Genomic DNA, 16,412 nt, shown 5'->3' with positions numbered 1-16,412 from the left:
CCATGCATGAAGAATGTGACTTAGATTGAAATGATGTTTTTGAATTTTTTTTAATGGGTCACTATTTTTATTCCTGAGATGGGGTGAGTGTGTGTGGAAAGTTGTTGTAAGTGGAGGGCAACAGAAATTCTGAGAAACGGTGAAACAGCCATAAAAATGAAGGGGAAAGTTTAGACCAAGGGAAAATCACTTGCTCTGAATTGTAAGTAATGTGGACTAGCAACTATTAGGAAAATGGTTAAAATAATAGTGGATTCCATTTCTGTGTACTGCAGAGGCTCAGGTGCTCGAGCTGGCTTTTCATATAATGATTACAAAAATAACACGTGCTACCACTTTCCTGTGTGCCAGCCATTGGCTGAATGCTTCACATGGGTTAATTAATTTATTTTCACAGCCTGAGAGAGGTTAAATAAGTAACCAAACAGCACAGGTAGCTGGTGCAGCTGGCTTTAGCCCCAGGTCTGCCTGGCTCCAAGGCCTGCAGTAGTGGCCTGTGAGCTGCATTCCTGGCTGTTGTCATGGTGATGCAGATGGGCTACCCTGTATGCGGGACCCGAGCACAGGAACAGAGCTGCCTCCCATGTGGCGCGTGTTTACCGGTATGTGCGGTTTTAACATATCTGCAAAGAGCATATCTGGGTTTTCAAGCAGGAGAGACTGTAAAACTATGTTTAAACAGTATGGGGCTGAGTAAAGCATCCTGTGATATATGTTCTCCAGAGGAGAGCAAATTGGTTGGCTGTTATTTTTATACTTTGACCTTGTGAGTTTTATTTTTAATTAATAATTTGACAAAATCTGAATAAGGATTTCCAAATTTTTAAGGGGAAAATTCTTTCCATTCCTGTTGTAGATTTCACTGACCATTAGTCTTTTAACTGCCCTATTTCATCCTGTTTACAATGAGCTGTTACGTAACAGATCAAAATGGCAGCGTTCCAAGAACTTAACTGCTACTCAAATGTCAGTTGGGGTACGTAGTGTTTGAAATATTTTTCACTTGCTGTTAATAGCTGTTATGTGGTTCCTGTGTCCAAATACTAAGTGCATTTGCTCATAGATGTTCGCATATAAAGAATGAGATCTGGGGATGCTGAAGTCGATGTCATACTATCATTAATAAATTTATGTTTTCATAACTTTGCTACTAAGCTTAAAGATGTGTTCCCTTCTTTTTATTCTCAGAACATTATGAAGCTTTTTAAAAATGGAAACACATCATAGCATGTGAGGCAAAATTATACCCAGAATCTAATACAATTAAAAAAGAGAGAGTTTAGTAAAGTGGGAAAAATAATGGTTTAACATCGGGGTTCCTGGATTCAAGATCTGTCAATGCCCAGCCATGCGATCTTCATTTTGGACATTTTAATTCTCTCTCCAGTTAAAAAATGAAGTTCAACTAGACAACCTATAATCAAGCTCCTAGTTTTAAGACTTAAAATTTTCTATAAAGAAATACACTGGGAGAAAGTAGAAAACACTTGACTCCTGGGTTTGAGAACCAGGCCTCTTATCTCTGGGCTGGGTAGCTTTGGGTGAGGTATATACTTGACTGTCCTCAAAGTTCATTAATAAAGTGGCAGAGTAGAGTGGGCAGGGGTTGAGCACCATTTAGATGCTAAAATTGTAAAAGTATATAATTCTTCTATGGATATTCCATTTCTTTTTCTCAGGTATGGAATTTCTTATGGAATTTTTTGAGATATGGAATTTAATTATAATATTGTTTATTATTATTATGACTTATTGTTTATTATTATTTAATATTAAATATGTGTTTATATTTCTGTAAACTCCTGTTCATTTTAAACTCTAGATCAACCACGTGAGTCTCTTACACAGGAATGACACTATTCCTTTTAGTAGTTCGCATAATTTTAAATACTTGAGTTCCTATAATTTCACACATTTTAACTCCATGTTTTAACTCATGCACACTCAAATGTATGTGTGAGCACATACATGCGTGTGTGTGCGTGTGTGTGTGTTTGGCAATGAAAGAAATTTGGACATTTTTGTGGTGGGGGTCAAAAACAATTTTTATTGCTATACTTAAAACCAGAATCTAGTAAAACTCTCGGCATCTAAAAATGGATCTCTTTTTTTCCCTGCACGACCAAAAGTAAGACTGATGAAGAGTTCCTACTCTCTCAGGATTAGTAAGGGTAATGTGATGCTAATTTTTAAGATGGTCCATATGCCATAACAGAGTGTCATCGTAAACAGGAGGAAATACGGCAGTTAAAAGACTAATGGTCAGTGAAATCTACAACAGGAACGGAAAGAATTTTCCCCTTACAAATTTAGAAATCCTTACTCAGATTTTGTCAAATGTTTTGACCAAATGTTTATAAGCTTTAAATAAATACTAAGTATAGAGGCATAATACTGAATATCTGAAATATCTTTCTGAATTTTTTTCTTTTTAATATATGGGTTCAAGGAAAATTTCTTAGTAAATAAAAGTTGGAATAAATAAGTTTGTCATTTATTATATACAGGTAGTAGCTGCTGTATTTTTCATAATCACTGTTAGCAGTTGTGGTTAAGCCCCTAAATTCATGTTTTTCTCTCTGAAAGGGGTTTTTAGGAATCAGTCACCCACTTTGTCAGTTCTGCCTGGCCTGATCTCCACGCCTCATGTTCCTTTTTGGGGTGATCCTGTGAGAAGCCTGGTGCTGGCAGGTCTGGGAATTCAGGAGGGCCTTGGAGTGTGTTCCCTACACACTTCACTGTGCTCTTCCACTCTGATCTATATAAGAGAGCAATTTAATGTGAACCTATTTTGAATAAAATAATTAAAGCAAATGTGTTTTGAGAGAAGTTCATTCATGACAGCTGGAAACCTATAATATAAACACAAATATTTAGTGTGTGGCTTTCACTGTTCTAGGAGCTGAAGGCAGAAAATAATAAAATCACTGACCATATAGAGCTTACTTCTTAATAAAAATGATGGCACACTAGACAACTAAATCTAGACTATTTTAGAACCTTAACCTTAGATTATTCATGTTGATTCATGTGTTCTTTCATTTCTTAACTCATTCAACAAATATTACAAAGGATAACATAGCTCAGGGTAGGAACATTTAATTGGTAGGCAAAAGATGTAGAATTCTGCCCTGAATCAAATCACTTACTGTGTGTATTAGTGATTGACACATTCCTCACAAGCCTACTGTGACAATCTGGGCTGGGCTTGTCAGGGAGGTTCTTCTGCTCTTGTGGATCTCTCATGTATGCCTGGTGGCTGGCTTATTTAATATGGCCCCATTGTAGACAAATGGCTCTTCCTCCAGCAAGCTAGACCAGGTATGTTTCATGGAGTGGGGGATTGATTGCAAATATGGGTTCTTTTCTCCAGCCTTTCCTGCATCCTAATTGTTTGCAATGTGACTGTGGAGTCCCTTTAATCAAGAGATTGAAAGAATTTCCCCGTTTCCAAAGTCTGAACATAGGATGTGAGGAAGTGATGCTGTGCAACCCTTGAGCACTAGGCATTAAGAGGCTGTGCACGTGTTTGTGGTATCCCTTGCTTCTCTGCTTTGACCAGCTGTCTTTGCTGGGCCCAGACATGTGTGAGAGCCCAGCCCAGATCAGTAAAGCCACACATCCAATCTCTAGTCAACTCACAATTGATAATAGGGAGATTTGAAAATATGAAAAAGCAGAATATAAAATGGGATATATATTATAACAACCCTTTGTTTTTTACAAAAATTCTCTTGTGTACAAGACAATACACAAACATGGAAATAATTGCAGAAGGGTGATGGGTTTATGCACCTTTAAAAAAATAAATAATATTCTTAATTTTATCACAAACAACAAATGTAAAATCTTTCCTTATCACCAAAACATGTGTGCATCAATTTGTTTGGAGTAAATACAATATTTTCCATAAATGCAATTGTATTTGGAATTCTATTTTATTATTTAAAAAATCTCACAACACCTAAGTGAACCCCGTGATCCCAGCTCAGACCAGTAGAACTGTTCAGTTGAGACCATAACTGCTCAGCTGGCCCACAGGTGGCTAGTAAAATGAAATGCTTGTTGTTGTATGCTGCTAGGGTAATTCAGTTGTTTGTTACACATCTCTGTTGTACAATAATTAGCCATTACCTGTGTGGTTTTAGGTAAGTCATCAGCCTCTTGACTGGTGGTGCCAGCCCCTGGACTGCAGACAGCAGTGGAAGAGAGGCCCAGGAGAAGGGTCCTATGGTGCTCTCAGGGAAGGCTGTGTGGGTGCTCATGTGGGCCCCGTGTGTCCATGGAAGTCTATTTTAGTGATAGGGTGGATGGGAAGACATGGAGGAAATAAGATAAACTTGAGTGCAGCTCCCATAGCACCCATATTTGTCAATTGGTCACAGTCCATGTGTTTGAAGTTATTGCCCCTTTAAGTTCTCTCTGAATAAGAGTGAGAAACATGAGAGAGACAAAAATAAAAAAGGCAGAGAAAGAGAAAGAAGAGGAAGTTACATATAAGATGTGTAATTTGAAATAAACATTAACTGAAATAAACATGAACTTCTCAGATTTGGTTTCTGTTCCCCTAATGCCACCATACTGCCCACCACACCAGGTGTATGACAGCTGACACTAGAGAGCAGCGGTCCCCAACCTTCCTGACACCAGGGATGGGGGCTGGTTTCAGGATGAAACTGTTCCACCTCAGATCATCAGGCATTAGTTAGATTCTCATAAGGAGGGCTCAGCCTAGATCCCTTGCATGCGCAGTTCACAATAGGGTTTGCGCTCCTATGAGAATCTGATGCTGGTGCTGATCTGACAGGAGGCGGAGCTCTGGCAATAATGCTGACTCACCTCTGCTCACCTCCTGTTCTGTGGACCGGTTCCTAACAGGCCATGGACCAATGCTGTGGCCTGGGGGTTGGGAACCCCTGCCATAGATCATTCCAGCCTCATTACACCTAGACTTAAAAGTCATACCATCAAGACAGATGCTTCATGATGTCTCTGATTGAAGTTTTGATTGTACGGTAACAGCTAGTGCCACACGTATAGTACTTAATCACATCTTTGTGTGGACGTTACACAAATAGCTAGGGCAAAGACCTCAACATCTTTTCCCTCTTGACACTCTTCCTTGTAATCTGACCTGCGATATTAGCACTGGCCTGAATTGAATCCTCTGGGCTTCGCGGATCTGATAAGCAACAGTTTCCTGGCTCTTATTTATACACTCTTCTTTCCCAGCCAGAGAGAATTCTCTGTTCCTTTCTTACAAAAAAAGTGCCCCCCCTTCTTAGCCTGGCTAGTCTCATTGCATTTCTGCCCTGTTAGTCTTCCATTTTCATTGGCGAAATGGGAAAAATGACATCTGCCTTTTCCGATATTGTATGGTTATTGCAATGATAAATGAAGTGATTAAGGTCCAAATGGAGTTAGTGCTAAGCATCAGGAACTCTGCAGGATTCCAAGATGATTTGGTCATGGATTCTGTCCTAATAAAGAAGAAAAATGTAAATAATTTATAGATTCATCCTTAGTTTATCTTTATTTCCCCACCCCGTGGAAGTGGATTAATAAGAAAAATAGACTCTTTGTGGTGAATTCTTTTTAATAACTGCCCCTCATGCTAGAAAATAGAATCAGGATCAGTGACATTGGTGAGCAAATGTCTTCCTCTAGAAAAACCTTTGCTCTATCATCACACAAGGCTTACTATTTAAAAAGGGAAAAAAAACATTCCATTAAAGAAAGAAGCATAAGTCAAAGGCCTTTCTCACAGACTTCGAACTGGTAAAGGTAACTAGAGGTGACTGACCAAATTAGGTCAGGCAATAAATAAGAAATATGTTTAATCTTATCATGATTTTCCACTCCGTTTTCTGTTTTGTTTCATAGTTGGAGGGTAGTTAAATATATCTCTGCTTTGAGTTTGAAAATACACTTTAGGAATTGTATCTTATCAGTAAGTGCTTTACAAACACCATTTATTATCTGATTTGAAATATTGCTAATCCATTTGAACAATCTCATTTATCAATTGTATGTCGAGGAAATTTTGTGCCATATATGAATATATATGTGTAAGATTTTTCTCAGTATTGTTAAAAACAGTAATAAGCTGAATTCAGCATAAATATCCAGCAACAGAGGATTTTAAAAATAAAATATGACACATCCAAACAATGAAATGCTGTGTAGCCACGAAATAATTTCTATGGAAATCTCTTTGGTTTATATTTTTATATCTTTTCCCTATGTATCAATACTGGAACATAATGTTAAAAGTGCTTCTCTCCCATGATGGGATTTTAACTAATCTTAATGTATTTATTACACTACAGATAATATTTTCTGTAGTTTTAAAATTTAAAAAAAGTAACATAAAAATACAAATACCACTAAAGATAAGGAAAGAATTGTTCTTAATAACTGCAATCAAGAAAAGTCATACAAATGGCATTAATCTTTTCTGCAGCTCCACTTACTTGCTAAATAAAATTTACTTATTTGTATTAATCTTTTCTGCAGCTCCACTTACTTGCTAATAAAGCAACCAAATAAAATAGTTGTTGCATGTAGTAGAAGCAGAGAAAAAGAAAGCTTTTATTCCAAATGGAGCCAAACTTGGCCTAGCCCAGTCTGCACTTGCATACTTGCTTCACACATAGCCTTGCTTCACAAAAGTCCTCTTGGCATTGTAAATATCATGGTTCTCTTTTCAAGGACACTCTGTGTGAGAAGTACTTTCTTGGCACTGGACACTAAATAATTATTAACTGACATGTTGCACTTAATAGTTTGTGGTCTCAGCTCTTGTTTATATAAAACGTTTGACCACAGCTCTAAAACACCTCATCATGTAGGTGGGGAACTTGTCATAGGAACTCAGATGGTAGGACCCGTTGACTGGTTACTGCTAGCCCTTGGCAGCTTTGTCTTCACTTGCTGCCACCCCCCTTCCCCGCCAGGGCCCTGCAACAGACACTAGGTGCTCCTATTTAGAGTTGGTCATGGGTAAGGAAAAGGTAGATTTGGCCACAGTCTCTCAATACATAGAGACACTTTATGTAGAAAAATCTCTTGAATCTACTAGGAGTACTGCGTGAGCAAAAAGTGACTCATGACCAGATATTTCTGAGGATGGCAAAGGGGCAAGTGAGAGAAGCTGGATTAAGTTATCCCCCAGTGAAGAATATTACTTGTGTTAACAAAGCGTAAATTTTCTGACACGTGACTTGCAAAGGAAAATGCTATTGATTAGCTGAAGAACTCCTGAAGATTGTAGCAAAACTTTAATAGTGTAATAATCTTTGAAGATCTTTTGAAAGAACACATACAGAACAAGAGAAAGGAAGTTCTCCCAAGTTTGACTCAGGTACATTATGTGGTGCTACCATTCACTCCTTTATATGGTGGTATCTATATTTGCTTTGGTCTCCCTACATTGAACACATTTTGTTGCAATTTGCTTTTATCTCTATTTATATGAAACTTCTGAAAGAATTCCCTGCATGTGCTGCCTCTGCTGATTTCCTCCTGAATTCTCAACAAAACTGAGGCCGATCTCTATACCCTATCACATAACCATGGGACTGAAAGTGCTCCCTCAAAGGTAACTAATGCCTTTCTGATTATTCCGCTTCTTTTCATTCTTTCTCATATTGAAATTTCCCGTATCGACTTACAATTATGATCATACTTTTCTTCATGAAACTCTCTTTACTTTGGTGTACAAAACTCTGGTTTGTTTTTCAGTTCTTCTCCTCTTCCCTTTTCCCCATCCTTCTTTTCAACATACCCTTTAAATGGTACTGTCCTTAGATTTCTGACTCTAGCTTCTTCCCTTTCCATATTGCATATCTCTCCAGGTTAGCTCAGCCTCTCTCTTCACTTCAACTTCCATCTTCATCTCATAAGTGACAAGTATACACCTGTCACCCAAACTTTCTTGTGACACCAGGTGAAAACTTTCATTTGCCTGCATGAAATTTCTACCAGGACATTCCATCACAGCTCAGAATAGATCTGTCACCCTCCCTAGAAATGTATTGCTTTGCTCACAGTCACTATCTCAGCCAATGACACCCCCACCCTGAGGCATCCCTCCTGCTGAAAACATCCCACAGCCATCTCTCCTACAACCCCTTCTTTTCACTAACTCTGGTTCATTTTACTTCTGATATGCCCCTGGTTTTATCTGCTTCTTTGCTCATTACCAAGCCCTATTTCTAACCATTACCTGTTTTCATCTGGATTACTATTAAAGCCTTTGGTTTCATCTTTCTGCCTACCCTGTACTCCCTCCTCAAATGAGAAGTGCAATTGCTCCAATATATTTCCCACACAAGGCCCAATCATGTCACTCTTCCCACACACTTTTCTGGTTCCCTGTTACCTGTAATATATAGCATAAACTCTAGCTGGACCCTCCTTCAGAGCTCTTCCTGCTGGTGCCCTACCCCACTCCCCACCCCTCCTGTGTTGCTCCTTCACTTGTGTGCAACTTTGTCACCCCATCCCATTGCTCATGTTCTTCCCTGTACTAAAAATGCCATTTCCTTTTTCCTCCTTTTCCTACTTCTTCTAATCCAATTCAACCCTTCTTGACCTAAAGCAGTCAACTAGGGACCAAAGAAATACTGGTACTGAGGGAATGCAGGCTGAGTGTATTTAATATGCTGATGCAGACATTTGACAATTCCTGGAATTGCAAACTACTTTCTTAAGAAAAACTATCTCATGATATTTGTTAGCTGTTCCTGTGGGGGAAAGCAAGGAACACCATTGAGTAACATGAAAACGGAGGGAAAATGATAGAGAATGGCAAAACCAATGTTCCTTAATGTGACCATGTGAAATGGAATATCTTTTGTTATACAATGCATCTTTGAGCACAGCCATGGGGATTGCTGTTGTCAATAGAATTCTAAATAGAAAATAATCAGAGCCAGTTTTCCTAAGAGTTATTTTCTAAGGAATTTCCCTTACTGCAATCCAGGTTTAAAAATAACTCATAGAAACAGACAAAGGGGAAAAGGGAGAAGTTTATCATCTGTAAACAAATGTAAAAACCAACAAATTTGTAAGAACAAGTCAACTAAACCTAAATGCAAAATAGTATGCTAAATTTGAGAGAGATGCATATAGAGAGTAAGAGGAAAATGGAAGCAGATATTCTGAGGGTCAGATTTCTTTTGGCCAATTGCTAAAGAAATATACCGTTTCAGCCCACTTGGACCCAGTTTTGTTCTCCAAAAACTAGATCTCTAAGTATTATTTTAGCTTTAACATACAATGAGTATTAACTTAATTCAATGCAGTGTGTCTCTAGTAACTGATGCACTCAGGACTAATATCTGCCTGAGATTCAGAGACAAATGAATCTTGGGTCTTTTACCTTCAAGTAACCACCCTGTAGCGAGGGAGAATGGCACATACATATTATATTCCCTCATAGAGGGTAGATTGTGGTGGGTGATATACCAGGCACACACAAACCCAGAAAGGAGCCAGCTGAGATGGCAGAGCAAGGATGAGAAATGAGCCATTCTCAGAGGACATCTCTTTGTACACCCACATCAGTCTAGTGACTGAGTCTCTAGAGGTGAGATTTGGGGCTCTCCTGGTCCCTGTGGCATGCAGTGTTTTTTAAATCAATGACTTCAATACATGCATATCAAGATGCTGTAGTAAATACAATGGAAGTGTATAAGCTTGTAGTAAATATGATGGAAATATATTAGCTTGCTAGGTACTTAACAAAGTACCATGGCCTGGGTGACTGCCGCAACAGAAATTTATTCTCTTTCAGTTTTGGAGGCTGAAAGCTCCAAGATCAAGGTGCTGGCGGGGTTGGTTCCTTGTAAAGCCTCTGTTCTTGGTTTGTAGATGGCCATCTTCTAGTTTTCACATTTTCTCCCTATGCGTATGTGGCTAAGTCTCTTATTTTAATAAACATACTAGTCATATTGGATTAAGGCAAAGCCTAATGATCTCATTTAACTTGATTACCTCTTCGAAGACCCTATATCCATATAAGATCCTATTCTGAGGTACTGGTGGTTATAAATTTAATGTATGCATTTTTTGGTGAGGAGCACAATTTAACCCATAGCATCTACTGTAAGAAAAAATAGACTCATGTTTTGTTCATAATAAAGGGAACCACTACCTTGTGAATAGTGAGGTGGAGTAATTAAGCGCACCTGGATACAAATGCGAGCCCTCTAAGTGTTAGCTATGTGTCCCGTGTTGCTGCTGAGATTGAAGACCTTCAGTTTATTATCTGTAATATGGGAGTAATAATTCTAACACCAGACATTTATGAATTCTAAATCTAACATCTCAGAAATCAGTAGGAACAAAATAGTAGGATATACAGAATAACATTTAACTTTATCAGGAGCACAGAGTAACCCCTTGTTTGTTATCTTGGAGGCACAAAGTTGAGAACCATTAAGTCAGATATGATAGAGTTAATTAAGAAGAAATGGAATAATAGAAACATTTTTCTTGATTTAATGATTGGTAATTGAAACCTTGTCAGTACTTAATTTTCCTCTATCTTTAATGGATAATTCATGTAAAAGAGTTATTTACCACTGGTAATGACTCAACACATACCAGTGGGAAAAAAACACTGAATTCTTTTTACTTGTCTCAGCATTGTGTGTTTGACTCATTCCCAAGGACATAAACAAGATTTAATTTGGAAAAAAAGAAGGATTTTTTAAAACCCTAGGGACTGTGATAACTTGCACATTTATTTATTTCATTTGGCTTTGCATCGTCTCCTTAAGTGAGCATTCTACTCCTGTGTGTAATAGGTAGGTGCTTTCAACTCTAATTCTTACCACTGGCTATTTTGACTGAAATTTTCATGGAGACATTACGATTTAATTTTTTGAAATACTTATTGACAAATTTTTCTGTTCATGTCATTCCAAATTTTATTTGCCTTCTCCACTCCCATTCTGTGGCAAAATACATATACTTAAAAGAACATCTAATTTGAATATGTTCTGAAACAAATCATAAAAGCTAAGATGCACAATGCACGTTGTGGATAGAACCCAGGCACTGGAGTCAGGTGGATATTTTTCTAACAATCATGGCCAACACTTATCCATTTTTGCCCCTATGTATCAGGCATGTCTAAAGGATGGATCTTATTATCTTAGTTTTATGTGAGGAAACTAACGGTCTAACAGGTTATTTGTGCCAGTTCACCAGCTGGGAGATGATGCAAGCAAGGTTTAAACCCAGTTTGCTAAATCTAAGATTGATGTCCTTTAAACTCCATTAAGGCTGACATCCACTTAGTAGATTAGAAGTAACTGTGTGAGGGGCTTAGAAGCTTCTGGAAGGAAAAAGAAGCTTCGAAACGAGCACAGCCCTGCAGAAAGTAGTGCTGATCTTTGGAGAGAAGACGATTATGAGTGCAGGACTATCTGCCAGACCAGCCGTATGACACTCGACGACTCTGAGTGCTGTGGAGTGCAGGGTGGAGCAACATGAGAAAAACCTATAATAAGAACACTTGAACTTAAAAAATGTGTAGTGCATTTGAGGCAAAAAGAATATTTTTGTGACAACACTAACCAGACAGTGTTTCAGAGGGTGGGAGGAGTCCCCCTTATCACTATCCACCATGCAGTTTGGACGCTGAGGGCTTTGCTCCTGTGGCACTGTTGGTTGCCTTTCTAATTTTCTCACTACTCTTTGCTAAAGAACTTTCATTTTGTGAGAGACAGGAACACGCCCAGCCCCCAGGCAATGCATCATGATTGATTTGGACTCATTATGACTAGAAATGACAGCCTCATTCCTCTTTGTCAGATTCTTAATTTTAGAGCTTTCTTGATGCTCAACAAGATCTTTTGGTTCTTCTCATTCCAAGCACCTGGTTCATGACTGGTACATCTGTGTCATACTTTTATCAAAACAAGATATTGTTCTTCACGCTATTAAGCAATCTTTCCTTAAATTTCTGCCTGTCTCATCATGATCACTGCTTATTATCTCCTTAATTTTCTTTTTCTTTTTCTGTATCTTTGTTATATTTTACGTTTTCCATGTCATTTTGTTTCATACATATATCTTTATCTTATATTTAGTAATATATATTTTATGTATATATTTGAAATAGTATCTAGTAGAATATATATCTAATAAAATATATTCTGCCATGGGATTTGTTTGAATCCAATGAGATTCTGTAACCTTTTATACATAGAACATAAAGCAATTATTTGACATAGTGGATAAAATCAATCACATTTTTGGGAAATAACTTTCTTGCAAAGGACAACAAACAAAATGCGTTAAATATATATTTTAGATCTTATTAAAAATCCAAGATCAAAAATTGTTTGATGTATTGAATTTTGTTTTGGGGCAGGGCAAAGTAATGGAGTGTATGTTTGCCTCTTGCCTGAAACAAAACAAATTAGCAAAACATATAAAACAATATGTTTTAATTAAGACACTGAATATCAGGCAGTAAAGGACCATCATCTCTGAGAGACAGGAATAGAACAAGATGAGCCCTATAATTTCTCTAGCTTACTGCCTTGAGAGGGTTTCCAGTATCAGGGGCAGGAAGAGGGAACCTAGACAGCCTGGTGGAGTTCTGAGTTGAAGAGATGAAGCTGAGAGTCAATGGTAACAAAGTGGCTAGAATTTGCTCAACTTGGTTCTTGAGAGAAGAAAGGGCACACAGAAAGAACTCTGGCAACCTGCAGATGGCATACAATGTGTTCACATAAATCCCTGATTGCAGAAAACTACCCAAGGCCAAGGAGAGAAGCATCTGGAAGGATGAAAAGCAAAAGTACCCAATACTCACACTTGGCTGCAAAGAATGTCTATTCTATCAGACAGCCTGGAAAGGTGTGAGATTCATTAAGAATTAGGTAAAGTACACAGGAAGGCTTTGCCTCAATAGAGGGAAATATTTAGCCCTAAATTGGGCACTATTCTGGTCACAACTAATGAATATTAAACCCCAGAGTTTCAAACTGTTTCCACATGATTTAACTGATCAAAGCTCAAGAATATGTATAGGAATACAGAAATATCCAGTTCCCAACAAAGCAAAATTCACAGTATATGAAATTCAATAAAAATTACAAGGCATGCAAATAAGCAAGAAAATATGACCTGTAGCGAGGAAATAAACAGAGCCTCAGAGAACTGTGGGACAACTGCAAGTAGCCAAATATATGTGTGATTGAAGTGCCTCAAGGAGAGGACAGAGGGGAGGAGCTTAAAAATATTGAATAGTCAAGAATTTTCCAAGTTTGATAGAAACTATAAATCCACACATTTAAGAAGCTAAATAACTTTAAGAAAAATGAAGAAAACAAAACTAAGGTATATCATAACCAATTTGCTCAAAACCAGTGATAAAGGAAAAATAATGCACACGATGCACCTTTTTCACTAGCTGCTAGTAAAAGCTAGGAAAAACATCTTGGAAAAAAGGTGCATCATGTTCAGACCAGCAGTGATAAGGATGACAGCAGATTTCTTATTGGAAACCATGTAAGTAAGAAGACAGCACGGTAACATTTTTAAAGTACAACAACAACAAAAGTCCAACATGCCAAGTGAGAATCCTATACTTGGTGAAAATATGTCAAAAATGAAGCTAACTAAAGACTTTTTCAGACATACAAAAGCAGAAAGTATCTATTACCAGCAGACACATAAGAAATGTTAAAGAAAATCCTTCAGGCAGGAGGAATATTCTACCAGATGGAAATACGGATCTATGAAATTAATAAAAAACTATTGAAATTGGAATTACATGAATAAATACATGGAATTTTCCACTTATTACTTAAGTCTCTTTGAAATATGATTGACAGTTTTCCAGAAGTAAAATTGCTGAATTATATAGTGATTCTATTTATAGAATTCTATTTTTTTGAGGTACCTCCATACTATTTTCCAAAATGGCTGTACTAATTTATATTTCCATGAATAGTGTGCAAGTTTCCCTTTTCTCTACATCCTCACCACCGCTTGTTATCTTTCATCTTTTTTATATTAGCCATTCTATGGGGTGATTTTTCACTGTGGTTTTAATTTGCATTTCCCTGGTGATTAGAGATGTTGAGCTTCTTTCATAAATCTTTTGGCCATTTGTATCTTTTCTTTTGAGAAGAGTCTGTTTAGATCCTTTGTCTGTTCTTTAAAAAGGTGTTCTATTTTCTTGCTATCGAGTTGTTTGAGTTTCTCATATATGTTGGATATTAGTCCCTTGTTAGATGTATGATTTACAAATATTTTCTCCCAGTCCATGGGTTGTCTCTTCAATCTGTTTTTTCTTTTGCTGTGAAAAAGCTTTTTAGTTTTATGCAATCTGATTTCTCTGTTTTGGCTTTTGTTGTCTGTGCTTTTGCAATACTTTCCAAGAAATTATTGCCAATACCATTGTTGTGGAGATTTCCCCCTATGTTTTCTTCTAGTAGTTTTAGAGTTTCCAGTGTTATGTTTAAGTCTTTTATCCATTTTGAGTTGATTTTTGTATATGGTGTGAGATAAGAGTCCAATTTTGTTCTTCCACATGTGAATACTCAGTTTTCCCAACATAATTTGTTAAAACACTGTTCTTTCTCCATTGTGTGCTCTTTGTACACTTGTAAAAAATCAATTGATTGTAAATACTTCTGGTCTTTCTATTCTATTCTATTGGTTGATGTGTCTGTTTTTATGCAGTACTATGCTGTTTTGATTACAATAGGTTTATATTTTGAAATCAGGGAATGTGATGCCTCTAGTTTTATTGTTTTTGCTCAAGATTGCTTTGGCTATTTGAGTTCCATATCAGTTTTAGAATATTTTTCATTTCTGTAAAAATAACATTGAAATTTTGTTAGGAATTGTGTTGAATATGTAGCTTGCTGTGGACAGTATGTACATTTTCACAATATTAATGTTTTCAACTCATGAACATGGAATATGTTTTCATGTATTTGTGTCTTCTTCAATTCTTTCATAAATGTTTTATAATTTTTTTGTACAGTAAAAGCATCTTCTTAAGTTTACTCCTAAATATTTTATTCATTCTTTGATGCTATTGTGAGATAGGTATCTTAATTTTTTTCAGATAGTTTGTTCAGTGTATAAAGATATAACCAAAGGAATTGAAATTGGTGTGTCCAAGAGATATCTGCATGCCCATGTTCATTTCAGCATTACTTACAATAGCCAAGATATAAAAGCAACCTAAGTGTTTGTTAATGAACGAATGTATAAAGAAAATGTGGCATTTATACCCAATGGAATACTCTATAGTATTAAAAAAGGAGGAGATTCTGTCATTCACAGCAACATTGATGAAAGTGAAGAACACTATGCTAAGTCAAATAAGACAGGCACAAAAAGACAAATATGATCTCACTTACATGTGGAATCTAAAAAAGTTTATCTGATAGAAACAGAACAGAAGGATGGTTAGCAGACGCTAGAGGAGGAGGAGGGATGAGGAAAGGGAAGATGTTAATCAAAGAGTACAAGCTCAGTTAGGCTGGAAGAATAAGTTTTAGTGATCTCTTGTGTTCCATGGTGACCCCAATTAATAATAATATATTTTGTATTTCAAAGTAGCTAAAAGAATTAATTTTTAACACTCTCACCCCAAAAAATGATGTTGATGAGGCGATGAATATGTCAATTAGCTTGATCGAATCTTTCTACAGTGTATACATAGATGAAAATATCACATTGTACTCCGCAAATATACATAATTATTATTTGTCAATTAAAAAGAAATAGTTAAAAATATAATTGCCTAAACAGAAATAGTAGCAATTTAGTGAGGGATTCATAGCATTTTAAAATAAAATGTTTGACATTAAAAACACACAGGTTGGGAGTGGAGAATAGTATATTGCTGGAAGGTTATATACTATACACGAAGTGGTATAATATGTGATGGCAGACTGTAGTAAGTTAAAGATGTATACCACAAACCTTAAAGAAACCACTAAAATATAAAACAAAGATCTTTAGTTAATAATCCAGTAAAGAAGATAAAATAAAATCATAAAAGCATTCAATTAACTCCAAAGAACGCAAAACAAGAAAGGGGATAATAAATGATGAGAGTGAGACAGTAGACTGAAGCCTAACCATTGGTAATATTACACTGAATGTAAATTGTGCAAGCCTCAATTAAAACATGGAGATTTTTGGGTTATATGTGAAAAGCAAAACTTATCCTTATGTTGCATAGAGAAAACATGCTTGAAATATAAAGATACAAACAAGTTAAAGTAACACTAATTAAGAGAAAACTGAAATGGCTAAATAGATTTCAGAGCAAAGAACATTGCCAGGAACAAAGAAGGCCATTTTTAATGATGAAAGAGTGGATTTGTCAAGAGAATACAGCACGTTTAAATTGACAAAAAATG

At 36.7% G+C, this 16,412-nt stretch overlaps 1 long non-coding RNA gene across 1 annotated transcript in view; it reads left to right on the top strand.

Moving 5' to 3' along the window:
- The first annotated feature begins 431 nt into the window (after window positions 1–431).
- Window positions 432–16,412, top strand: part of LOC107975796 (uncharacterized) — a 56,528-nt gene continuing 40,547 nt past the window's right edge. Inside the window, exon 1 of the long non-coding RNA XR_001719263.4 lies at window positions 432–602. This is a non-coding gene — a long non-coding RNA (uncharacterized LOC107975796). The remainder of the gene's footprint in view (window positions 603–16,412) is intronic.

Source organism: Pan troglodytes, chromosome 6 (genome assembly GCF_028858775.2).
Source record: "Pan troglodytes isolate AG18354 chromosome 6, NHGRI_mPanTro3-v2.0_pri, whole genome shotgun sequence".
Classification (NCBI taxonomy): Eukaryota; Metazoa; Chordata; class Mammalia; order Primates; family Hominidae; genus Pan; species Pan troglodytes.
Note: the sequence above shows the minus strand (reverse complement) of the source record. Positions and strands in the feature narration are given on the sequence as shown.